The sequence below is a fragment of the Rhincodon typus genome, chromosome 3, assembly GCF_021869965.1.
Source record: "Rhincodon typus isolate 14 chromosome 3, sRhiTyp1.1, whole genome shotgun sequence".
Taxonomy (NCBI): domain Eukaryota; kingdom Metazoa; phylum Chordata; class Chondrichthyes; order Orectolobiformes; family Rhincodontidae; genus Rhincodon; species Rhincodon typus.
The window spans coordinates 43793776-43815981 of record NC_063334.1 but is presented as its reverse complement, the minus strand read 5'-3'; the positions used below and the strand labels follow the sequence as shown (position 1 = coordinate 43815981).

Genomic DNA, 22206 nt, shown 5'->3' with positions numbered 1-22206 from the left:
AAACGTCAGCCTTCCTGCTCCTCTGATGCTGCTTGGCCTGCTGTGTTCATCCAGCTCTACACCTTGTTATCTCAGCACCCCTCAAAAGTGTGGGTAATGTCGCATTGTGACTGAGATTGCAATATCGTTCCCCTGGGATCTGCCACTTTGTACTTGTAGCATGCTCCTTAAATCAGCTGGCCAGACCATTTAGAATGATAATCAACACATAAGAACCTCAAAAGCTTCTTCTTGCATCAAATTGACTGGAGTGTGTTCCACTAGTGCACTTACATGTATAAACTTTTGAATTCATAATACTGAATCACAGGATTTTACCAGCACAAAAAAGGCCATTTGGCCCATTATGTCCACAGTGGGAAATGAAAATCACCTCAAGTAACTTTCCCACTTTTTCCCTAGAATCCTGCATATTCTACCTTTTCAAACAACCAGCAAATTCCTTTTGAATACTTTGATTGAATTTGCCTTCACCAAACTCTTGGGCAGTGTGCCCCAGACCCTAACCATTTGCTGCATGAACAAATATTTTCATGATGCCAATAAGTTCCTAATAATGCCAACTAATCCATGCTGATCTTCTGAAGTGCTGCAGACTGCCCACTAGCAAAAAAACTGCAAGTCATTTTTGGTCATTGCACTAACTCATTATTCCTCTCATCCTATCAATTCCCCAATCTCTTCATTCCCTACAAGGTCATCAAATGCTCCCTGCATTCCTTACTTTAAAAAAAAATTCTTCTAAGGATGTTGCCACGAAATATTAGTTTGTGATTACATTTTTAACAAGGTATTTTATGACTTGCTTGGATAGTGAACTTCTGGAATAGAAGAGGCCATGACTTGGATCTTGAATTGCCCATGAAGTCTAGAACAGGACTCTGTGAACTTTGATACTCCCTCATCAAACAGGGTGGGAGAAGGTTGGTAGTTGAAAACACAATCACCTCCAGTTAACAGCCTATTAAATGCCTGCAGATCACTAATAGGCTGCAGAAGGTGAGAAGATGATTTCTACTTTGTACATCACCAAAACAAAGTCTGGTGTACTTTTGCAAACAGCTGTCATGTTCAAAACATGCAGAAATTAACAGCCCATTTTTAAATGTTGAGAAATTTTTATTAAGCAGGAGATCTTGCTCTAGATTCAGCAGAATACATTTCAGCTGGCCATCTGGCCACTTCTGATGTGCTGCCCTCTCTCTTCTACAAGGAAGCGTTATAATGGCTTTTGTCTGCCTTTGCTGCAAGTGCTCTACTAGCAACCATCACACCCCACATCTCTGCCATTGACTCCCTGCCAACCAGAACCACATCCCCCACCACCTCCACCCTTTAAACTACTGGTGAAGCTCACCCCAGACAGTGGATGCTAAACTTTCCTCCAGCCCAATTATTCAAGAACATATACTGAGTCTTGGCTGACAGCCAATAAATCTATTAGTCAGTTGAACAAGCTTTGCTCCAAGGGGTATATAGTGCTTGATTGTCAGCTCTTTCTCTATGATCTATTCTATCAATTGGACAATGTTTAGTTACACAGATATATATTTATACCTTAAAAGTGAGAATGATTGCAATGTTGATATCAATTTAGAACAAGGTTATTTATATAATCTGTTCTGTACAGAGTGTATAGTTGATAAATGGGTATGGACATCGTGTAGCTTGACATAGAGCAGATGAAGGGGCCATATGGCCAATTGAGGGGAATTATTTTGCATGAGGAGTGTGAGGTTCAATGAAGAAGGTTGTGGGCTGAGGGCACTTAGTTTGGTCTGGAGGCTAAGGAGCTGGGGGTTGTGGGAGGGGGAAGGGTTAGTAACATTCATTACAGAACTGGGTCCTTGCTATCATCTTCACACTTCTGCGGAATCTCCCTGACTCATTTAATTTTTTGCCCCACAGTTTCTTGAATCTACTGTCAACAACGTCCCCTGTCACCATCCTCTTTATTAGTTTGTCACACAAGACCTCTCTGTAGGCCACTATCTAACCAGCCTAATTATTGCGTGATATTGGCCTGACAACCCAACACTTCAGATAATTGATTTTAACCCGATTTCATGCAAGTTATAATTTAGACTGATGGATTTAAAATAGCATGAGCCAAATAGTTTCCCAAAATGGTGTGAAACTGGAAATATACATTAACTCACGGTTGTAACAAAATTTGGCTTTCATTCATGGCAAAGTGATTCGAAGAAACTGCTGATATTGAAGAATAAGCACAGAAAATAAATGAAAAAGTACATTAAAAGCTTTAAATCATTAGACAAATATCTTTCATACAAGTATCCAATCATTAAATAGTTCAACAGTGCTTGGAATAGCAGCAAATATAGTTTTTTTTTAAAAGTCATGAGTGTTAAATGATGTGAAAAAGAAATTGCATTTATATAGTGCCATTCACAGCCTCAGGATATTACCATAGGCAATGACTTATTCTTGAAGTCATTGCTGTAACATAAATACAGCAGCCAATTTTGTGCATGGGAAGGGCCCACAAACAGCATTCTGGATAATGACCAGTTATTCTGTTCTTTTTGCAATGTTGACTGAGAAATAGATGTCAAAGATAACACTGCTTCTCTTCTTCAAAATAGTGCTACAAGATCTTTGATGTGTATATGACTGATAGACCTCCAGAACAGTGCTCTGTTCTGGATTAACAGCCTCAATTTTTCTGGTCAAGCCTCTGGAACAGAACTTGAACCTACTACCTTCAGACTCTGAGTCAGCAGTTGTACTACCAGATCCAAGGCCTGCACCATTTGCCAGATGGAATCAATTTGAATCATTTAGAACTCCTGGGCAGTCAAAGCAGGCCATTAATGTCAGAAGAAGCATCTCATACAAAGGGCCCTCTATTATATGACCTTTACAAATGGACTGATTTATTTAACAATGTTACTCTTAATGGTTTGTAGAATATAGCAACAGATATTTAACATATTTTAACATATTTATTACATTCAATAGGCATATAAAAGACCCAACAAGTCCACACCAACCCTCAGAGCATCCCACCCAGACCCATCCCTCTATAACCATCTAATCTACACGTCCCTTAACACTACGGGCAATTTAGCATGGCCAATCCACCGACGCTGCACATCTTTGGACTGTGGGAGGAAACTGCAGCAGCTGGAGGAAACCCATGCAAACTTGGGGAGAATGTGGAAACTCCACACAGATAGTCGCCTGAGGGTGGAATTGAACCTGGGTCCCTGGCAATGTGAGGCAGCAGGGCTAATCACTGAGTAGAATAATTTCCCTTTTGATATAATGGTTGCGTTCTTTTTCCCCAACAGGTTTCACACAGTTGTTGGGGAAGGGAGTGGTGAATAAGCTTAAGAATTTAAAGTTTGTAATAGGAGGGAATTCACAACTCAAGTGAGGTATCCAGTGCAGGGGGAGGTCACAGATCATGGGAGGGTTCTCTGATTGTGAGAGGGCTAGAGGTGAGTGAAACAGGCTCACTTGGCAGGGGTCGAGGTGTGTAGGAGGAGAACTGGGATCAAATACTCCTGCTCTTACTGGTCCGCAAGCCATGCTGGAAAATCATCCACCACTTTCACACAGCACTGTTGTGTTTCCTAAGATTAGGGTGAGGCCAGGCCTGCCAGTCTTAAATCACAAACAGTGATACCATATTAAAATATCCAGCTTAGCTCCTAGGAGACTGATACAACATAGTCCATCTCTCTTCAAACTGCAAGTGGGAAGGCTCAAGACAGGTTGGATTTATAGCTAGTCTTTTTTTAAAATGCTAATATCTCACTTAATCTAAACTTATATTTTTAGAGTTAAAGTTCCCCTTGGTGCAACAGTGTCAGGAAGCTTCTGTGAATGGCTAATAGTTGTGTCCTCATGAACATCCAGTTGGGGCAAGCTGATGTGGAAATAGGGGTACTTTTTGTTATCATTTTCCTTTTCCTTAAAATATTTTTTTCATGACAACTGAGGGGAAAATTCCTCTGAATGGCCCATTGATATTGGTGCATTACCCAAATTACAGCTAAACAGACATAAAGGTTCCAAGTTCAACTCCTAGCACACATCCTGATCAATGGCATTGACCAATACCTCCCTGCATTCACTTATCTTCTAGGGGTGAGTGGAGTCAGATTTGCAGGGTACCTCTGTCCTGAGTTGCAGAGTAGAAGTACAATTGGAGGTGAGTCACAGACAAATATAGAAGAAAAAACAAATAGTTTGGAAAGCAGATCGTACAAGTTTAAGGCACAAGGGAGCATGGCAAGGCTGGATGGCATTTATTTCAGTGCAGGAGTCTTGCGAGTAAGGTAGATGGGTTGAGAGTGTTAACCAGAGGCATGTGGGGTGTGATATCATTACTATCATGGAGATATGGTTGAGGGAGGAGCACAACTGCCAGCTCAATATTACAGGGTACAAAACTTTCAGGTGATATAGGGAGGGCTGCAATATTGATCAAGGAGTCAATTACTGCACTAAGAAGGGATGATACCCTAGATGGCTTTTCATTTGAGACCTCCAAATGGTGAGAGAGAGATAAAAGGGGAGACATATAGGCAATTCTCAGAAGTGTAAAAATAATGGGGTAGTAATAGTAGGGGATTTCAACTTCTCCAATATTAACCAGGATAGACAAAGTGAGAAAGGTTTACAGGGGCCAGAATTTTTAAAACATGTCCAGAAAAACATTTTGAGACTGCCATGGAAATTCCCACAATAGAACTGGCAATAACTTTTGGGAATGAAACTAGGCAAATAGAAGAAGTGCCTGTGGAGTCAGTGATGGTGACCATAACTCTAAGATTTAAAGTATTCATGGAAAAGACAAAAAATGACCAGAAATAAAGGTTCGGAAATGGCTAAGGTTGATTTTAATATGATAAGGATCTGACCAAAGTGAGTGGGGTAAATTACTTGTCAAAAAATCGACATTAGAACAGTCATTCAAAGAGTAAATAGTGAGAGTTCAGGTCCAACATATTCCTGTAAAAGTAAGGCATGGAAACAACTTGTGAGAAAAGCTTGGATGTCAAGGGATGTACAGGATTGGATAAGGGAAGAAAGGGAAGCTTATGCAAGATACCAAAGCAATGGATGCTCTACAGGAGTATAGGAAGTACAAGGGCTACTTATAAAAGAAATCAGGAGAGTGAAGAGGGGTATGAAAAAGCACTGGCAAGTAAAATAAAGGAAACTTTAAAGGCATTTTATAAGTGTATTATGGAAAAAAGGATAAATGAGGACCTTGTATCTGCATTTACGGTGGCACAGTGGCTCAGTGGTTAGCACTGCTGCCTCACAGTGCCAGGGACTCGGGTTCGATTCCACCCTTGGGCGACTGTCTGTGTGGGTTCTCCCCGTGTCTGCGTGGGTTTCCTCCGGGTGCTCCAGTTTCCTCCCACAGTCCAAAGATATGCAGGGTAGGTGGATTGGCCATGCTAAATTGCACATAGTGCCCAGGGACGTTTAGGTTAGGTGGGTTAGATGGGGGAATGGGTCTGGGTCGGATGCTCTTCGGAGGGGCGGTGTGGACTCGTTGGGCTGAATGGCCTGTTTCCACACTGTAGGGATTCTATAGTGAAGTATGACGTAGGCATGGAAATTAGAAAAAGGACTGGTGATAGTTTTGAAAACATTAACAGGGAGGATGTATTAGTCGCTTTAGCAGGCTTAAAATTGGTTAATCCTTCGGCCCAGATGGATTTATCCCAGGCTGCTGTGGGAGGCAAGGGAAGAGATTGCAGGGCTTCTGACATTAATTTTCAAATCTTCTCTGGCTATGGGAGGGGTGCTAGAGGGCTGGAGGTCAGTAATGTTTAAGAAAGTTCAAAGTCAGAATTCACACAATAACAGGATATAGTCCAACAGGTTTATTTGAAATCACAAGCTTTCAAAGTGCTGCCCCTTCATCAGATGAAATGCAGAAAGGCACATAGGCACAGAGACTTATTACTCAACATGTCAACAAGGCACTCACACTATTCGTATGATCTTTTGATCTTTCTGCTATAAATTCTGTGCCTATGTGCCTCTCTGCCCTTCACCTGATGAAGGGGCAGCACTTTGAAAGCTTGTGATTTCAAATAAAACTGTTGGACTATAACCTGGCGTTGCATGACTTCTGAACTTGTCTACCTTGTCCTACACTGGCACCTCCATAAGAAGGTTCAGTCAGGTAGATGGGTGACCACCAGGAGAGGCAGACAGGTAGTGTAGGAGTCTCCTGTGGTTATTCCTCTCTCTAACAGGTATACCATCTTGGATGTTGTTGAAGAGGTAACCTCTCAGGGGAATATAACAGCAACAGCCAGGCCTGTGGTACCACAACTGGCTCTTCTGTCGGGCAAGATCCAAGCCTAGTGGTAAGAGACTCACTACTTAGGGGCACAGAGAGGCATTTCTGTGACTGCATTCGAGACTCCAGGATGGTGTGCTGCCTCCTGGGTGCCAGGGTCAAGGAAGTCTCTGAGCAGTTCCATGAAATTCTTAAGGGGGAAGATGAGCAGGTAGAGGTCGCTGTGCATATTGGTACCAATGACATAAGTAGAAAGAGGAATGAGGTCCTGCGTAGTGAGTACAGTAAGTTAAGAAAGAGGCTGAAAAGCAGGCCCTTGAGGGTAGTAATCTCTGGGTTACTACCAGTACCACGTGCTAGTGAGGCAAGGAATACAAAGATAGGACAGACGTGTGCGTGACTAAGGAGCTGGTGCAAGGGATAGGGTTCCAGATTCTTGGATCATTGGGACCTCTTCTGGGGCAGGGGTGACCTGTACAAGAGGGGACCAAGTCAAGACCTTGCAGGAAGGTACTAAACTGGGGGAGGAAATTATGTCAGTATTAGGCAGAAGCTACGGAATGTTAATTACGAGAAGCTATATGGCGCAAGTCCACATTTGACGTGTGGGAGTTATTTAAAGACCTGCTGATCAGAGTTCAGAACTGGCATGATTTCAGTTAGGAGAATGTACAGGGATGGCAAGGTAAGGTACCCTTGAATAATAAGGGAGGTTGCGAATTTAGTCAAAAGGGAAAAAGAAGCATATGTAAGGTTTAGGAAGCTAAAAATCAGACAGTGCCCATGAGGATGAAAAAAAAAGCAGGAAAGAACTCAAGCAGGATATTAGGAGAGCAAAAAGGAACCACGAAATGACCTTGGCAAGTCTCATTAAGAGAATCCCAAAGCATTCTATCGATACATTAAAAATAAGAGGATAACTACGGAGAAGGTAGGGCCACTCAAGGATAAAGCAGGGAACTTGTGCTTGGAGGCAAAGGATGTGGGTGAGATCTTAAATGAGTACTTCATGTCAGTATTTGCCCAGGAGAAGGTTATGGAGGATAGTGAGATTTGTGTGAAGCATGCTAATATGGTGGGACATTTTGAGATCAAGAAAAAAGTGCTGTTGAGTCTCTTGAAGAGCATTAAGGTGGATAAGTCCCCAGGGCCCGGTGGTATGTACCCAGGTTACTGAGAGAGGCAAGAGCGGAGTTTGCTGGGGCCTTGACCATGATCTTTGTATCCTCGTTAGCCACTGGAGAGGTCCCAGAAGTCTGGCGAGTCGCTAATGTTCTTTGATCAAGAAGGGAAATAGGGATAATCCAGGAAACTATAGACTGGTGAGTTTCACATCAGTAGTTGGAGAGAATTCTTAGGAATAGGATTTACGTGCAATTGGAAAAGCATGGCCTAATTAGGGACAGTCAGCATGTCTTTGTGTGTGGCACGTCATTGTCTTACTAACCTGACTGAATTTTTTGAGATGACAAAGATGCTCGCTGAGGGTAAAACAGTGGATGTTGTCTACATGGATTTTAATAAGGCTTTTGACAAGGTCCCTCATGGTAGGCTCATCCAGAAGATTAAGATGCACGGGATCCACGGTGACGTGCCCATGTGGATTCAGAATTGGCTTGGCCAAAGAAGACAGAGGATAGTGGTAGAAAGGTATTTTTCTGGCTGGAGGTCTGTGACTAGTGGTGTTCTGCAGGGTTCCTTATTGGGACCTCTGCTGTTTGTGATATAAATGACTTGGATGAAAATGTAGATGGGTGAATTAGTAAGTTTGCAGATGATACAAAGATGGGTGGAGTTATACTTACTGCAGAAGATTGTCAAAGGATACAGTGCGATTAAAGTCCGGTTGCAGATATGGGTAGAGAAATGGCAAATGGAGTTTAATCTGGGTAAGTGTGAGGTGCTGCACTTTAGGAAATCAAATGTTAAGGAAAAGCATACAATTAATGGCAAGACGATAAACAGCATTGATGTACAGGAGTTTCGTGGGGTTCAAGTCCAAAGCACCCTAAAAGTGGTCACACAGGCAGATAGGGTGGTAAAGAAGGTGTATGGCATGCTTGTCTTTATTGGTCAGGGAATTGAGTGCAAGAGTCAGGATGTCCATGTATAAGGCTTTCGTTAGGCCATACATAGAGTATTGCATTCACTTCTGGTCACCACATTACAGGAAGGATGTGGTCACTTTGGAGAGAATGCGGAAGAGATTTACCAGGATGCTGCCTGCATTAGAGGATATGAGCTATAAGGAGAGGCTAGAAAAACTCGGGTTGATTGCTCGCGAATGATGGAAGCCAATGGAAAACTTGTTAGAAGTCTATAAAATTATGAGATGCATGGATAGGATTGATGGTCAGAATCTTTTTCCCAGAGTTTAAATGTCTAATACTAGAGGGCACACATTAAGAGGTGGAAAGTTCAAAGGAGATGTGAGGGGCAAGGTTTTTCCATAGGGAGTGGTAGGAATCTGGAATGTGCTACCAGGGGAGGTGGTGGTGGCAGATACGATTGGGGCATGTAAGGGACTTTTAGATGAGCGTGTGAATATGCAAGGAATGGAGGGACATGGACCAAGGGTAGGCAGAAGACATTAGTTTAGTTTGGCATTATGTTCAGCATAACATCCTGTGCCAAAGGGCCCATTCCTGTGCTGTACAGTTCTATGTTCTATCTTCTAAGATTGGTAGGATAAAGTAGGAATCTACAAGCCAGTGGGCTAATATCTGTGGTAGGGAAGCTTTGGGAAAAATCTGAAGCGTAGCAGTATTCTCCATTTGGAGCGCAAGAATTAATCAAGGATAGTCAGCATGGCTTTGTCAAGAGGGAAACATACAACAAAATTGTTTTTTTTGAGGTAACTAGATGTGTAGATGAGGCTAGCGTAGTTAATGTAGTCTAGTGTCACATAGGACTACGGCCAAAATGGTAGGAGTCCATGGGATCCATGACAATCAAAATTAACTTAGTGGCAGAAGGCAAAGGATGACGATTGAATGGCATTTTTTGTGACTGGAAGCCAACAGTGCTAGTGCCACACTACAACAAGGATGTGATTGCACCACAGAGGGTGCAGAGGAGATTCAGCAGGAAGAGACACAAAGTTCAGTGCTGGGTCCCTTGATGTTTGCTGTGTACGTTAATGATCTAGACATGAATGTAGGAGGTATGATCAGTGAGCTTGCAGAAGACACAAAAATTGGTGCTGTGGTAAAAAGCAAGGTGAAAAGCCTTAAACTATGGGATGAAGTAGACTAGTTGGTTAGATGGGTTGAACAGTGGCAAATGGCATTTAATCCTGAAAAGTGCAAAATGATGTATTTTAGGTGACTAACCAGGCAAGTGAGTACCCATTGAGTGGTAGGAGCTTAGGAAGTGCAGAGGTTCAGAGGGAGCGTGGTGTGCATTTCCTTAGATTTGAAGGCATATGGAAGACATATGGAATACTCCTCCGACCACTAGGCATTAGAATAGCACACAAACCCACATCAACCCTACACTAACTGCTAACCTGAACCAAAGACCCGTTACCCACAATGGACAGGACTGACATCACATACAAGATTCCCTGCAAAGACTGCAACAAACATTACATTGGACAGGCAGGAAGGAAATTAGCCACAAGAGTACACGAACATCAATTAGCAACAAAAAGACATGACCAATACTCACTTATTTCCATCCACATGGATAAGTAAAACCACCAGTTTGATTGGGACAACACCAGGATCCTGGGACAGGCAAAGCAGAGACAATCACGGGAATTCCTAGAGGCCTGGTTCTCCACTAAGAAGGCCATCAACAAACACATAGAGCTAGACCCTATATAAATTCCACGGTGAAGCAAAACCAGAAGTGAGGTAACCCAGCTCAATGGACACTAGAGGTTATGTTAGAGCTCAATATGACGTTAGTTAGGTCACATCTAACGTATTGTGTACAGTCCTACTTGCTACACTGTAGGAAGGATGTAATTGCACCACAAGAGCACACAGAGGAGATTCAGCAGGATGTTAAATGGGGCTGGAGCAATTCAACTATGAAGATAGACTAGAAAGGCTAAGGTTGAGTTCCTTCGTTCTGAGGAGGCTAAAGGGGATCTGATTGAGGTGCACAAGATCATGAGAGGCGTAGGCAGGGGTAGATGAGAAGAAACTTTCCCCTGCAGAGGGGTCAATAACAAACCAGAATTTAAGGTAAATGATAGGACGGCAGGATTTTTCGCTCAGAGGGTGACAGACATCTGGAACTCACTGCCTGGAAGGGTGCTAGAGGCAGCAACCATCACAATATTTAAGAAGTATTTAGATAAACACGAAGTGCTACAGTATACAAGGCTATATGTAAAGTTATGGAAAATGAGATTAAAGTAGATGTGTGTTTCATGACTGGCGTGTATATAATGGAGCAAACTGTACCCTGTCCTAATCAGTGTGTTCAAGGGTAAAACCTGAACGGAGAATGTCTGCTGACACTGGCCATCTGATAAATTCTGACTGTGCGTGCTCATTTCACTTTGTTTTAAATGCGTATGTGTAATGTGTTAGTTGATCTTAAAAATTAAATAATTCCACTTCATTTACATCTTTTTCTCCTATTGATTTTTTTCATTGTCAAGGGTTTGTTCGGCTTTTATCAGTTTGTTTCAGAGACTTCACTGCAACTACACATGCTCCTAGGTATCAGTAAATAAGCCAGCAAGTATTCTGAATGTACAGATGCTTCACAATGTACCATTATTATCTCTACATATCATGTCACTCCATCTTCTGAAAGTAGGGATGGTGCCTCATTCATGAGAAATCACAGTCATTTTAAAAGTGATGCCTGTCCAATAATCCTGTCCAGGCTAGCTTGAAACACAGTATTTATAAGTTGTGCTGAATGGTTCCTCACTTTTATGCAGCTTTGTATACAAAATATACTTGGAATTCATCATGGTTTCATTTGTGCATTCCCCACATTACCTTTCTACACCAAAGGAACAGCTGCCAGGCAAAGTTTGATATAATTACAGAGTTACCTCTCCTGAAGAGATACAAGAATGGGCCATTATGGCTTAGCTGTAGTAAATATTACTTCAAATAATTAGTATTGACATTTGAACCAAATATGAAAATGAAATATCTTTGTTTCACTAGAGCTGAGGTATGTCACTGTCTAAATGTACAGATCCAGACAAATAGGTTCTCCATAAGACAGACTAGTTGCTACATTGCTAGGGATTGAAGTTTATATTATATTGATGGCAGTGTTCCAGGGGAATGTGAGGATGGATGAATGTTCTGGAGTTTTAGCGGATTGCCAAATATAATCAGTGTGGTTTTGTGCACAGCCTCCCATTCAGGGGTGTGGCAGAGTTCACAATAGGATGGATTTTAAGGATTATATGTTGGTTATAGGCTTGATAATGTTCTCTCAATTTAGGTTTTTCATGTTCCTAATACATGTGTACACACGAAAGCTTTAAGTGTTGATCTTGTTTAGAGTTTAACAGTTTTTATGCATTTGTACTCTTAATCTGTTAGATTATCAATTGAATAATTGATGACATGTCTAATCAGGTACCAAGATATCAACACACATATACAACTAAGCTAAAATGTTTTACAGTGTAATGTAAGGGAAATCATTGCAATCTTCCCAGTGGCATTATTTTCGCTTATACAGAAGAAAGAACAGCTCAGGAACAGACCCTTCGGCCTACCAAGACTGTGCCAACACAAGATGCTTTTCTAAACTAAAATCTTCTGCCTCTACGCATATCCCTCTATGTCCTGCCAATTCACGTCTCTGTCAAGATGGTTCTTAAGCATTGTTATTGTATCTGCTTCTAACCCCTCCACTGGCAGTGCATTCCAGGCACTTACAACCCTCTACATACACTCTAAACTTTCCCCTTTTACCTTCAACCCATGTTCCTGACTGATTGACATTCCTACCCTGAGAAAAAAAAATCCAACTATCCATTCTATCCATGTCTCCCATAATTTTGAAAACCCCTATCAGGTCACCCCTCAGCCTTCAACTTTCAAATGAAAACAAGCCACATTTGTCCAATCTCTCCTCAGAGCTAATACCATCATACCAGGTAACATCCCAGTAAACCTTTTCTGTACCATCTCTAAAGCCTCCACATCCATCTGGTGGTGAGGCAACCAGAACTCTGTGCAATATTCAAAATGTAGCCTAACTAAATTTCTACCCAGTTGCATTATGACTTGCCAATTTTTATACTCTACACCCTGTGTAAGCAAGGCAAGCACGTCGTACACCTTCTTGACCACATTATCCACTTGTGTTACCACTTTAAATAAACTGTGTACCCGCACACCTAAATCCCTTTATATGTTAATGCTTCTAAGGGTTCTTCCATTTACTGTATAGTTCCCTCCTGTATTAAACCTTCGAAAATAAATTGTCCAGCATAAATCCCATCTGCCATTTCTCCACTCAAGTATCCAACCTATTCTGTATCCATCTATATCCTCTGGCAATCCTCCTCATTCACTGCAGTTCCCCCAAACTTTGTGTCATCCGCAACCTTAACTAATCAGACTACCTACATTCTCCTCCAAATCATTTATATACATCACAGACAACTGAGGTCCAAGCAGTGGATTTAGCCCTTTGCCGACAAGGAATGGGCTGGGTAGATTTCAACGCCTAAATTCTGGATCAGTGGCATAATTGGAGAAAGCCTACTTGGCACATAACCTTAGTAAGTGTACTTGCATGGGCACCATGAGAGTGCTAGAAGCAGCAAAATGGTGCCAGCATGATGTCACAGTATGGAGCTGGAGGAACACAGCAGGCCAGACAGCATCAGAGGAGCAGGAAAGTTGACGTTTTGGGTCGGGACCCTTCTTCAGCTCCATACTGTGTCGTCTCTGACTCCAGCATCTGCAGTTCTTGCTATCTCCAGCTAGATGTTACACAGCTTTACTAGCTCATAACATCCACTGCCCGAATTGCCCAATGTTTCCAGCAAATACAAACATACTTCAAGCGCCAAATTCTGCACATAAATTCCCTCCCTCGTACTTGAGTGGACCTATCCTTTCTGTAGCTTTCCTCTTGCTCCTTATATACGTATGAGAGGCCTTGGAATTTTCCTTAATCCTGTTTGCCAAGGACATTTCATGACCGCTTTTAGCCCTCTTAGCTCCTTACTTAAGTTCTTTATGCTTTTGTCTTTCTTCAGGCAGTTCTCCACATTATAACACATGCAATATTTTTCTTCATGTGGCATTTAACAGTATTAGCTATGACTATAATTATTTGTTGGTAAAGTCTCAGATCCTTTTTATCTTCCAAATGAAGATTAATACTGAGTGCACAAAATTACAGGTGGTGCCATGCTACGCTTATTATGTTGTTATTGAGTGTCAGCAAGTTTTTTTTAATTAGTAGTAGACAGAACGAACAGTGCAATGTTCATGGGGAGTCAGTCTACACTAGCCGTCAGCCATTACACAGCAGTGTGAATTTGCTGGACTTCTGCATGGTTATCTTCTGTTGACAGAGGAACAGCTGACTTTTTAAAAACTTATTTTTGCTCTGTTTTTCTTGGAACTCTTTTCCTTCCCTCTTCTCCACTTTGGAGATATGAACTCTTTGTTGTGGTTTGAGTGCAATATGATTGCACAGACAATAATTATTCTCTAGCGTGATACTCACGTTCCTCAGAAGTGAGCTATGGCAATGAGTGTCAGTAGGCTATATACCATAGGTGGAAGACCTGCTGAACTTGCTACTGTTCTTTCCTGCATCTTTGGCATTGGGCAATAGAATGTCAATTGCACCATCAATTCCAGACAACTTGTTGAAGTATGCCAAATCTATAACTCGACTTGAAAATTGTAGTTGTTAGGTGAGTGTATTATCAATATGCATGGGATATTGCGCCATTATGTGCATTCAAATCTAAATATGCCTGGCCAGAATTTTAGTGGCTGTATTGTGGTCCTGCTACCAGATCCAAACCTGTTTTCACGAGTCCCAACTGTGTGTGCCAGTACTGTAGAAGCTGCAGGCCGTGGGGAGATAATGATGATGCCACTGTATGAGCAAGCCAGTACCTCAGAGCATTCTGGAATCAAATCTCACCATCAAAAATGGTGAAATCTGAAATTTAAATAAAAGCCAGCCAATGTAAATCATGTAATCACCATTGACTGCTGTTAAAAACCCATCTGATACACTAATAGGTAAGGAAAACCGCTGACAAACAGTCACCAGACTTGAAATGTTAACTCTCTCTTCCCCCTCAAAGATCCTGCTGAGTTTTATCAGCAATTTTTGCTTATGTTCGAAGGAAATCTGCTGTCCTTCCCAGTGTGGTCTACATGTGACTCTTAACTATCCTCTGTAATGGCCGAGCAGGCCATCACTTCAAGGGCAATTAGGAATGGGCCACAAATGCTGGCTTAGCCAGTGATGCCCACATTCCATGAACAAATAACCTAAGAAAATGGAAGGAAGGCCTGCTTTCTGAGCAGATGGTCCAATCTGAGGATTGGTGGCTGACCAGTGCTACCAACGGAGATGGCAGCTGTTGAGGCTAGAAGCCAAAGGAGAAGTTGTTGCCATCTTATGCTTCCCTCATAGGTAAGAAAGACATTTTCTTGTGTAACTCCTCCACTGCTGTGTCTGTGGTAACTGAATCCACTGGCATGCTCATCTATGGGCTACAGAGCGGCCACAAAAGAAGATTCACTCCAGGAGGCTGTGTCAATGTATCTGGGGTTAACACGGCTATCAATTGGTTTATCAATTGGATTAAATGGCCTCCTACCTTTGGTTGGTGGGCAGCCCAGCTGGTGCCCTACTATCCCCCCCAACAGCCATAAACCCTGGCAGCAGGGACATACTGGGTGCCACTCTGATACAATGTGATCATCCCTCTCACCTCACAATCCCTCCCCAAAACACTGGGAAAATTCCAGGCCATGAGTCTTATAAAGGTAGGGTAAGTGAAATTACACAGTCAAATTCTCTGTCTCTGAGATCAGCTATCCACAAATATTCATTATAAGCCCTACTGACTGCACCCTCTCACACTCTGCACACTGTAAGGAATCCATTCATTCTCTGTCGCATGTGTTCTGATGATACAACCTTCCATACAAATGCTTCTGGTAAGCTTTCTTTCTCCTCAATCAAGAATCCCCTCCAGAACCCGGGCTTTCACCCATATCCAACTGACTTCCTGTACCTCTGTTCTCATCCTTTCTCCTTCTTACCAATGTTCTCGCACCTCTCTGGTCTCCGTACTCAGTGGATTGTTTTCCACCACTTCTTGCATGATGCCATGATCAAACACATATTCCCAACCCCTCCTGTCAAGATTCTGAGGCACCACTACCTACATGACACCCTGATCCATTCCTCCATCACCTCTAATTCCTAAACCCCTTCCCAAGGCATCTTTGATACAAACATAGGAGATATAATACTGCCCTTTCACTTCCTCTCACTTTACAAGATCACAAAGTCTCCTCGGTGAAACATTGATTTATCTGGGCTTCTTTTGATTTAGTTTACTGTATTCATTGTGTACAATGCTGTGGAAGCTGCTTCTCCTGCTTCTGTTAACATTGAGGACTCAGGTGGGGCAGTGGTGAGAGAATCAAGAACAGTGGACTCAGTGAAAAGAAGGATCAGTGAGGTGGTGAGGTAGGGAGAGACTGCAGGTAAGTGTGCAGGTTATGGAATCAGGCAGGCGTCAAGTTGGGCAGTCAGGGAGCAGGGGAAGCCATTCCAAAAATGGCGCCAATCAGGTCACATGGTCCTACCAAAGTAAAATTACCTTAAAATGAAACGAGTGATACTAAACTAGAACACAGGCCCCAGCAACTGACTGGTATTAAACCAAAAACAGCATAAAGCAAGGTAATATTAAACAGGAACTTACTGTCCTGAAATAGTCGTGAAGCTGTGAACAGCTGCACACATTAGCAATGTTCCATGTTATCTGTGCTTATCTCTGTGATCTGGGGAACTATTATGGTTTAATACAACTGGTGTTGTCTCATCAATTTAAGTTAAATGAGAATGGAGGGTGTGGGGGTTCAGCAGGATCAGAATTCCTGTATAAGAGCATGACAGCATCTTTAAAATCTCAGTTTGTGTGAGAAATCATTAACACTTTCTGTGGAAAGTGTTCATTCACTTTAAGTGTCAGCCCTAGCGCACTTGCTCCTGAATCACAGGGTTTGCAGCTCAAGTCCCACTGTAGGGCCTTAGTATGGAAAAAAAAATCAAAGGTGGGCACTCCCTCACAGCACTAAAGGAGCACTCCCCTGCCACAGATGCCACCTATCAGATGAATTATTAAACCGCAACCTCGTGTGTCTGTTCAGGTGGATGCAAAATATTCCATGGCATTATTTCAAAGTAGAGATGGGGAGCTCCTCCTCATGTCTTGGCCAACATTGATCCTTTCAGTGAACCTCACACAAAAGAAAATTATCTTGTCATATGACTGATGCTTGCAGGAGCTTGCTGTGCACAACAGTGACCACATTTCAAAATGTACTACATTGGCTGTAAAGTGCTTTGAGATATCTGGTGGTTGTGAATGATACTATTTAAATAGAAGTGCTTCTCAATTAATTTTTCAGTATTTAATAAATGATGTCCTAATGCTGATAGGTGCTGAAACTCAAAGCAAGAAGTCAAGAAGGAGCAGCATGGTAGCTCAGTGGCTAGCACTGCTGCCTCACAGTGCCAGGTTTGATTCCATCCTTGTCTGTGTGGGTTTCCTCCAGATGCTCCAATTTCCTCCCACAGTCCAAATACAGTCATAGAGCTGTACAGCATGGAAACAGACCCTTCAGTCCAACTCGTCCATGCCGACCAGAAATCCTAAATCAATCTAGTCCCATTTGCCAGCATTTGACCCAGATCCTCTAATCCTTCCTATTCATATGCCCATCCAGACACCTTTTAAATCTTGTAATTGTACCACCCTCCACCACTTCCTTTGGCAGCTCATTCCATACAAGGTTACAGGGATCAGGTTGAGGGATGGGTCTGGGTGGGATCCTCTTCTGAGAGTTGGTGTGGGCTTCATGGTTTTAATGGCCTGCTTCCGTATTGCAGGGATTCTATGATCTAAGTCAAATAAAATAAAGGGAATAAATTACCCCAAATTTGTCAATTATGATTATCATTTATTTGTGGTTAAATGGATGTGATTCAGATGTAAATTGGAGACATCCTTTTTATTTGCACATTAAAACTGCCTCAAGCCAAAACTGAAAATAGTCTTAACATTTTATATTTTAGTAGACACTACTTGTCTGTTCTTAAATTCTGCTCAGAGGAGAGGGGGACAATTTGGTGAAGGATTAGATGTAAATAGAAACTAGTGTGCCCAGCAGAGCCATCATACAAGTTTCTTGAAAGGGATTCTCAGTCTAACCTAGCTTTACATCTTTAAAAGAAGTCTTGTCCAATTTCCTAACATCGGTATTTGTAAACAAGATATTAGGCAATGTTAGTGGACCAATTTATGACTTCAGTCTCCACTGAATCGTTTGTTTGAATAAAAGCTCTATTGGCTCTTGATGACAGTTGCAATAGCACTTATTGAGTTCTATTTAAAAGTGAATATTAGTTGAATAAATTTGATATTTTAAATTCTTTCATACCTCACTGAGCAATAAATGCTAGCCCAGACAGCGAGGCCCACATCCCCTGAATGAATTAAAGAATCTCAATGCTATTAAATGAAATTGGCTTCGTAGCTCATGTCCTGACTGTTCTAATGTATGCTTTGCGGGGTTGGGGGAGGGAAAAGAGTAAAGCATGGGCTCTTAGACTGCATTCAAGTTGTTACTCTCTGTGAAAGCAATCCAGAATACTTTATCTTGATGAAAAACGATAGTAATGGGAGAAGATAGCACCAGATATCCTGGATGGAATATAACACAACCAGCTGTGATGCAGAATATCCACCTAACACCTTATTGCTTACAGAGATCCAAGATTGGATTGCCCAAGGTCCAGAATCATGTCACTACTCTCCAGTGGTCAATGCCATATTTTAAAGGAGTGCCCATGTGGCTTTGTCCCTGCTATGCAGACAATTTGAATAAAGTAAACTCAATAATGTTACCTAAGGTTTACAATCGTCAGAGCACAGAATGTTGCTTCCCAGTGAGCCCGGTCGCAGTCTAGCAGGGAATGGGAACTTGCTGGTTGGTCCCAGAGGTTCACAGCCATTGGTTCAGAGCTGGGTTGTCAAGGAGATGACAATTAGTCTCACCAGGCGCATTCCGCTCATCTCACTGGTGATGAACAATTGAAGAAGTGAAAGTCGTTGTGCTTATTAATATCCTAATTCTCACCAGAATTTGGTTGGATCCAGAGACAATCCTCACCATAGAGTGACTATCCGCCTCATAATGACCATGCACCCCCCTCACATTGACCTTCTATTTCTCATGCTATCCACACAGTGACCATCCAGTCTCCCGACAGAGACTGTCCAACCCCTCACAGAGATCGTCCACCCCCAACCCACAGTGACTGTCCACTGCTCCCACAATGGTCATTCACTCAATCCTTACAGTGACTGTCCATCCCCCTCATAGTGACTGTTCACTCCCCATCATAGTGACCATCCAAATCTCTCATATTGATCATCCACTTCCCTTCACAGAGACTGCCCATTACCCCTCACAATGACTGCCTCACCCCCATCACAGTTCATCCACAACCCCCCCCAGTGACTCTCCACCCACCTTACACACCATTCACCACTCCCATTCATCCAAATCCCCTCACAGTGATTCTCCACCCTCCTCACAGACCTTTCACCATCCCATCAGTGACCATCCACTCTCCTATCAATGATTGTTTGCTCCCTTTTCACTGTGAAAACATCACCTTGTACTCTCAACCACCTCACCCTTCACTGAATTAAAACTAACTTAAGCATGGCTGACCCGGAATAACAGACACTAAAATTCATATGTACTTGTTGAAGACACTCCAACCTGCAGTTACAGATAACTGTGTATACACTCTGGCTCAAGCTTGCTTTTGCTGTACAGCACATACCAGTTTCACCCTATTGTCTTAATTCAGTCCTGTCTTGTTCTCAACCATTCCACCAATGGAATTAGTTTCTCCCGATTTACTTTGTCCAGACTTTTCATTGAAAGGCATTAACCAAAGGTCTTTTAAGTTCTCTTACCAACATTTTCACGGAATCATAGAAGTATTAGAGCTCAGAAGGCCGTTCATCCCATCATGTCCATCCTAGCTCTCTGCAGGAGCAACCCACCTTGCCGTACCCTTCTACAACCCTTCAATTCCTTTCTAAACGCCTCAACTGAACTTGCTTGCACCACACTTTTAAGCAGTGCATTTCAGATCCCAATCTCTCACTGCATAAAAATGTTTTGCTTCACATCTCTACTGCTTCTCTCATTAATCACCTTGGATCAGTGTGCCCTGGGCACTCTACGCATCCCTGTTGCCCAGTGGTTATGCTGTAACCATCGAACTCAAACCAGTGTGAGACTATCGTCAAAGCATTCATGCTTGCAGCATTTGGAAGATAATATAACTCCAAAATTACCATGGCATTTTGAATCTGCACCCATTTGAATCTGCCTTTGATTGATGCAAAGGATTGGCACAACTACAGTCAAGTGGCATATATTAGGAAATAGAAGTTGTTGCTGAAATGGAGTTCACGTACTTACAATAAAAGAACCTGACTACAAAATCAGTCTCTGCTTTACAAAATTAAATTATTGGTTGCGATGCACTTTCATGAGGTCCCAAGGCCATAAAAAAGACACTATACAGGTTTTTTCTTGTTTGTGTATAGAATTGCATTCACTTTGTCCCATTCTCATCTATCTAATCATAGTGAGAATCTTTGTTGCTTCGTCTATGCTCATCTGTGAGTCCCTGATATTTTTAATCTACATACGCCCCCTCAGCAACATCATTCATAAGCACTGCATTTGCAGCCATGTGCATAGAATCATACAGTACAGAAGATGCCCTTTGGCTCATTGAGTCTGTACTGCCAAACATATACCACTACCAATATTAGTCCTACTTTCCAGTACTTGCCCATAGCCTTGAATGTTATGGCACTTCAAGTACTCATCCAAGTGCTCTTAAAGATCAAGTTTGCCCACCTCAACCACGTTCCCAGGCAGCACATTCCAGAACCCCCACCATCCTCTTGTTGAAAAAAGTTTCCTCAAATCTCCTCTAAACCTCCTGCATTTCACTTTAAAATTATGCCCTTTGTTATTGACCTTTCAACTAAGGAGAACACCTGTTTTCAGTTCATCCTGTCCTTGCAAGCTCATGACATCCAGCTCTACCTCCCTTTGACCTCGTATGACCTCTTCAATCTCTAAACTGTCTGCCTCCTTGACCAACATCTCGTACTGGCTGAGCAGAGACTTCCAAATCTGAAGACATTGTTTCTCATTCCATGACAGATTCTGATTGTTTTCCATATTTGTTCATGTAATGTGGACATCACTGGCTAGACCAGCATTAATTGCCCATGCTTAATGACCCTGGATGTGGTAGTGAGTTGTCTTCTCAAACCTATGAAATTTGGATGGTGTAGCACACTCACAGAACTGTCAGGAAGAGAATTCCAGAATTTTCACCCAGAGGCAATAAAGTAACAGTGACATATTTTCCAGTTAGGATGGTGTATGGCTTGGGGGTCAGGTTGCAGGCAGTGGGATTTCTGTGTATTTGATGCCCTTGTCCTTTTAGGTGAGATTGCAGGTTTGGAAGATGCTGCCTCAGAAGTCTTGATGAGTTACTCCAGTGCATCTTGAGATGATGCACACTTTTGCCTCTATGCATCCATGGTGAAGGAATGAATGTCAGAGATGGCAGATTAGGTTCAAATTCAGTGGGCTACTTTGTCCTAAATGGCATCAAGCTTCTTGAGTGTTCTTGGAGCTGCACTCATCAATATCTGCATTTATTTAAGTCTGGCCTCCTGAGCATTTCTGATTTTAATTGCTAGTTTGTTGATGGCCACACCACGTACGAGCAAGGCCCTTAAGCTCTGAAATTCCTACCCTAAACTTCTTACATTGCGTCTCCTTTCCTCCATTCAAATGCTTTTTTTTTGACAATAGCCCTCATAGAATTTTATGTGGCTAAGTGTCAATTTTTGGCTGCAAAATACTCTCATGAAGCACCTTGCGACAATATTTTGCATTCAAACTGCTATATAAATGCAAGTTGTTTGTTTACTTCCATTTTTAGGATCTCAGTTCACAGGCACCCCAGAGTGAGGTTAAAGTTTGGATAATTTTGTGACTATGGGTTTAAAACTTCCACCCAAAAATAATTGCAATAGGGATCTCTGCGAAAGGTTGGGTGAAGTCACACTGTTTAAATAAACTACCAGAAGCTTCACTCTGCATCTAGTGCTAAGGTGTTTGAACTTTGACCCAAACTTTGATTATCCAAACAGTAAAAGTATTCCATGTTACTCAACCAATTTTCCTTACCCTAACACTTTTTATGCAAAAATGTACATTTCAAAGAAATGTTTTTTTAGAATCAAAATGGTTAGGACTGTTTTTGCGCTTTTATTAAAAAAGGGAGATATTCACAGCTTAAAAAATCCAGATATCAAAATTTTGAGAAAAAATATACAAGATAGTTCCCAATTGAATAAAACAAAGAACTGTGGAGGCTGCAAATCTGAAACAAGAACAGAAATTGCTGGAAAAACTCAGCAGGTCTGGTAGCATCTGTGGAGAGAAAAAAAAGTGGATCTGGAATTATTCGTCAGCCATGCTTATAAGGACAGGTTATTTCTGTAACCAGACCAGCTTTTAAAACAACAAGGTGCAGGGCTGGATGAACACAGCAGGCCAAGCAGCATCATAGGAGCAGAG

General features: G+C 42.1%; 1 protein-coding gene across 1 annotated transcript in view; it reads right to left on the bottom strand.

Moving 5' to 3' along the window:
- The window catches only part of LOC109927746 (leucine rich adaptor protein 1-like), a 26110-nt gene that overhangs the window by 1710 nt on the left and 2194 nt on the right, over window positions 1-22206 (bottom strand). The gene's annotated exons all lie outside the window — the stretch shown is intronic.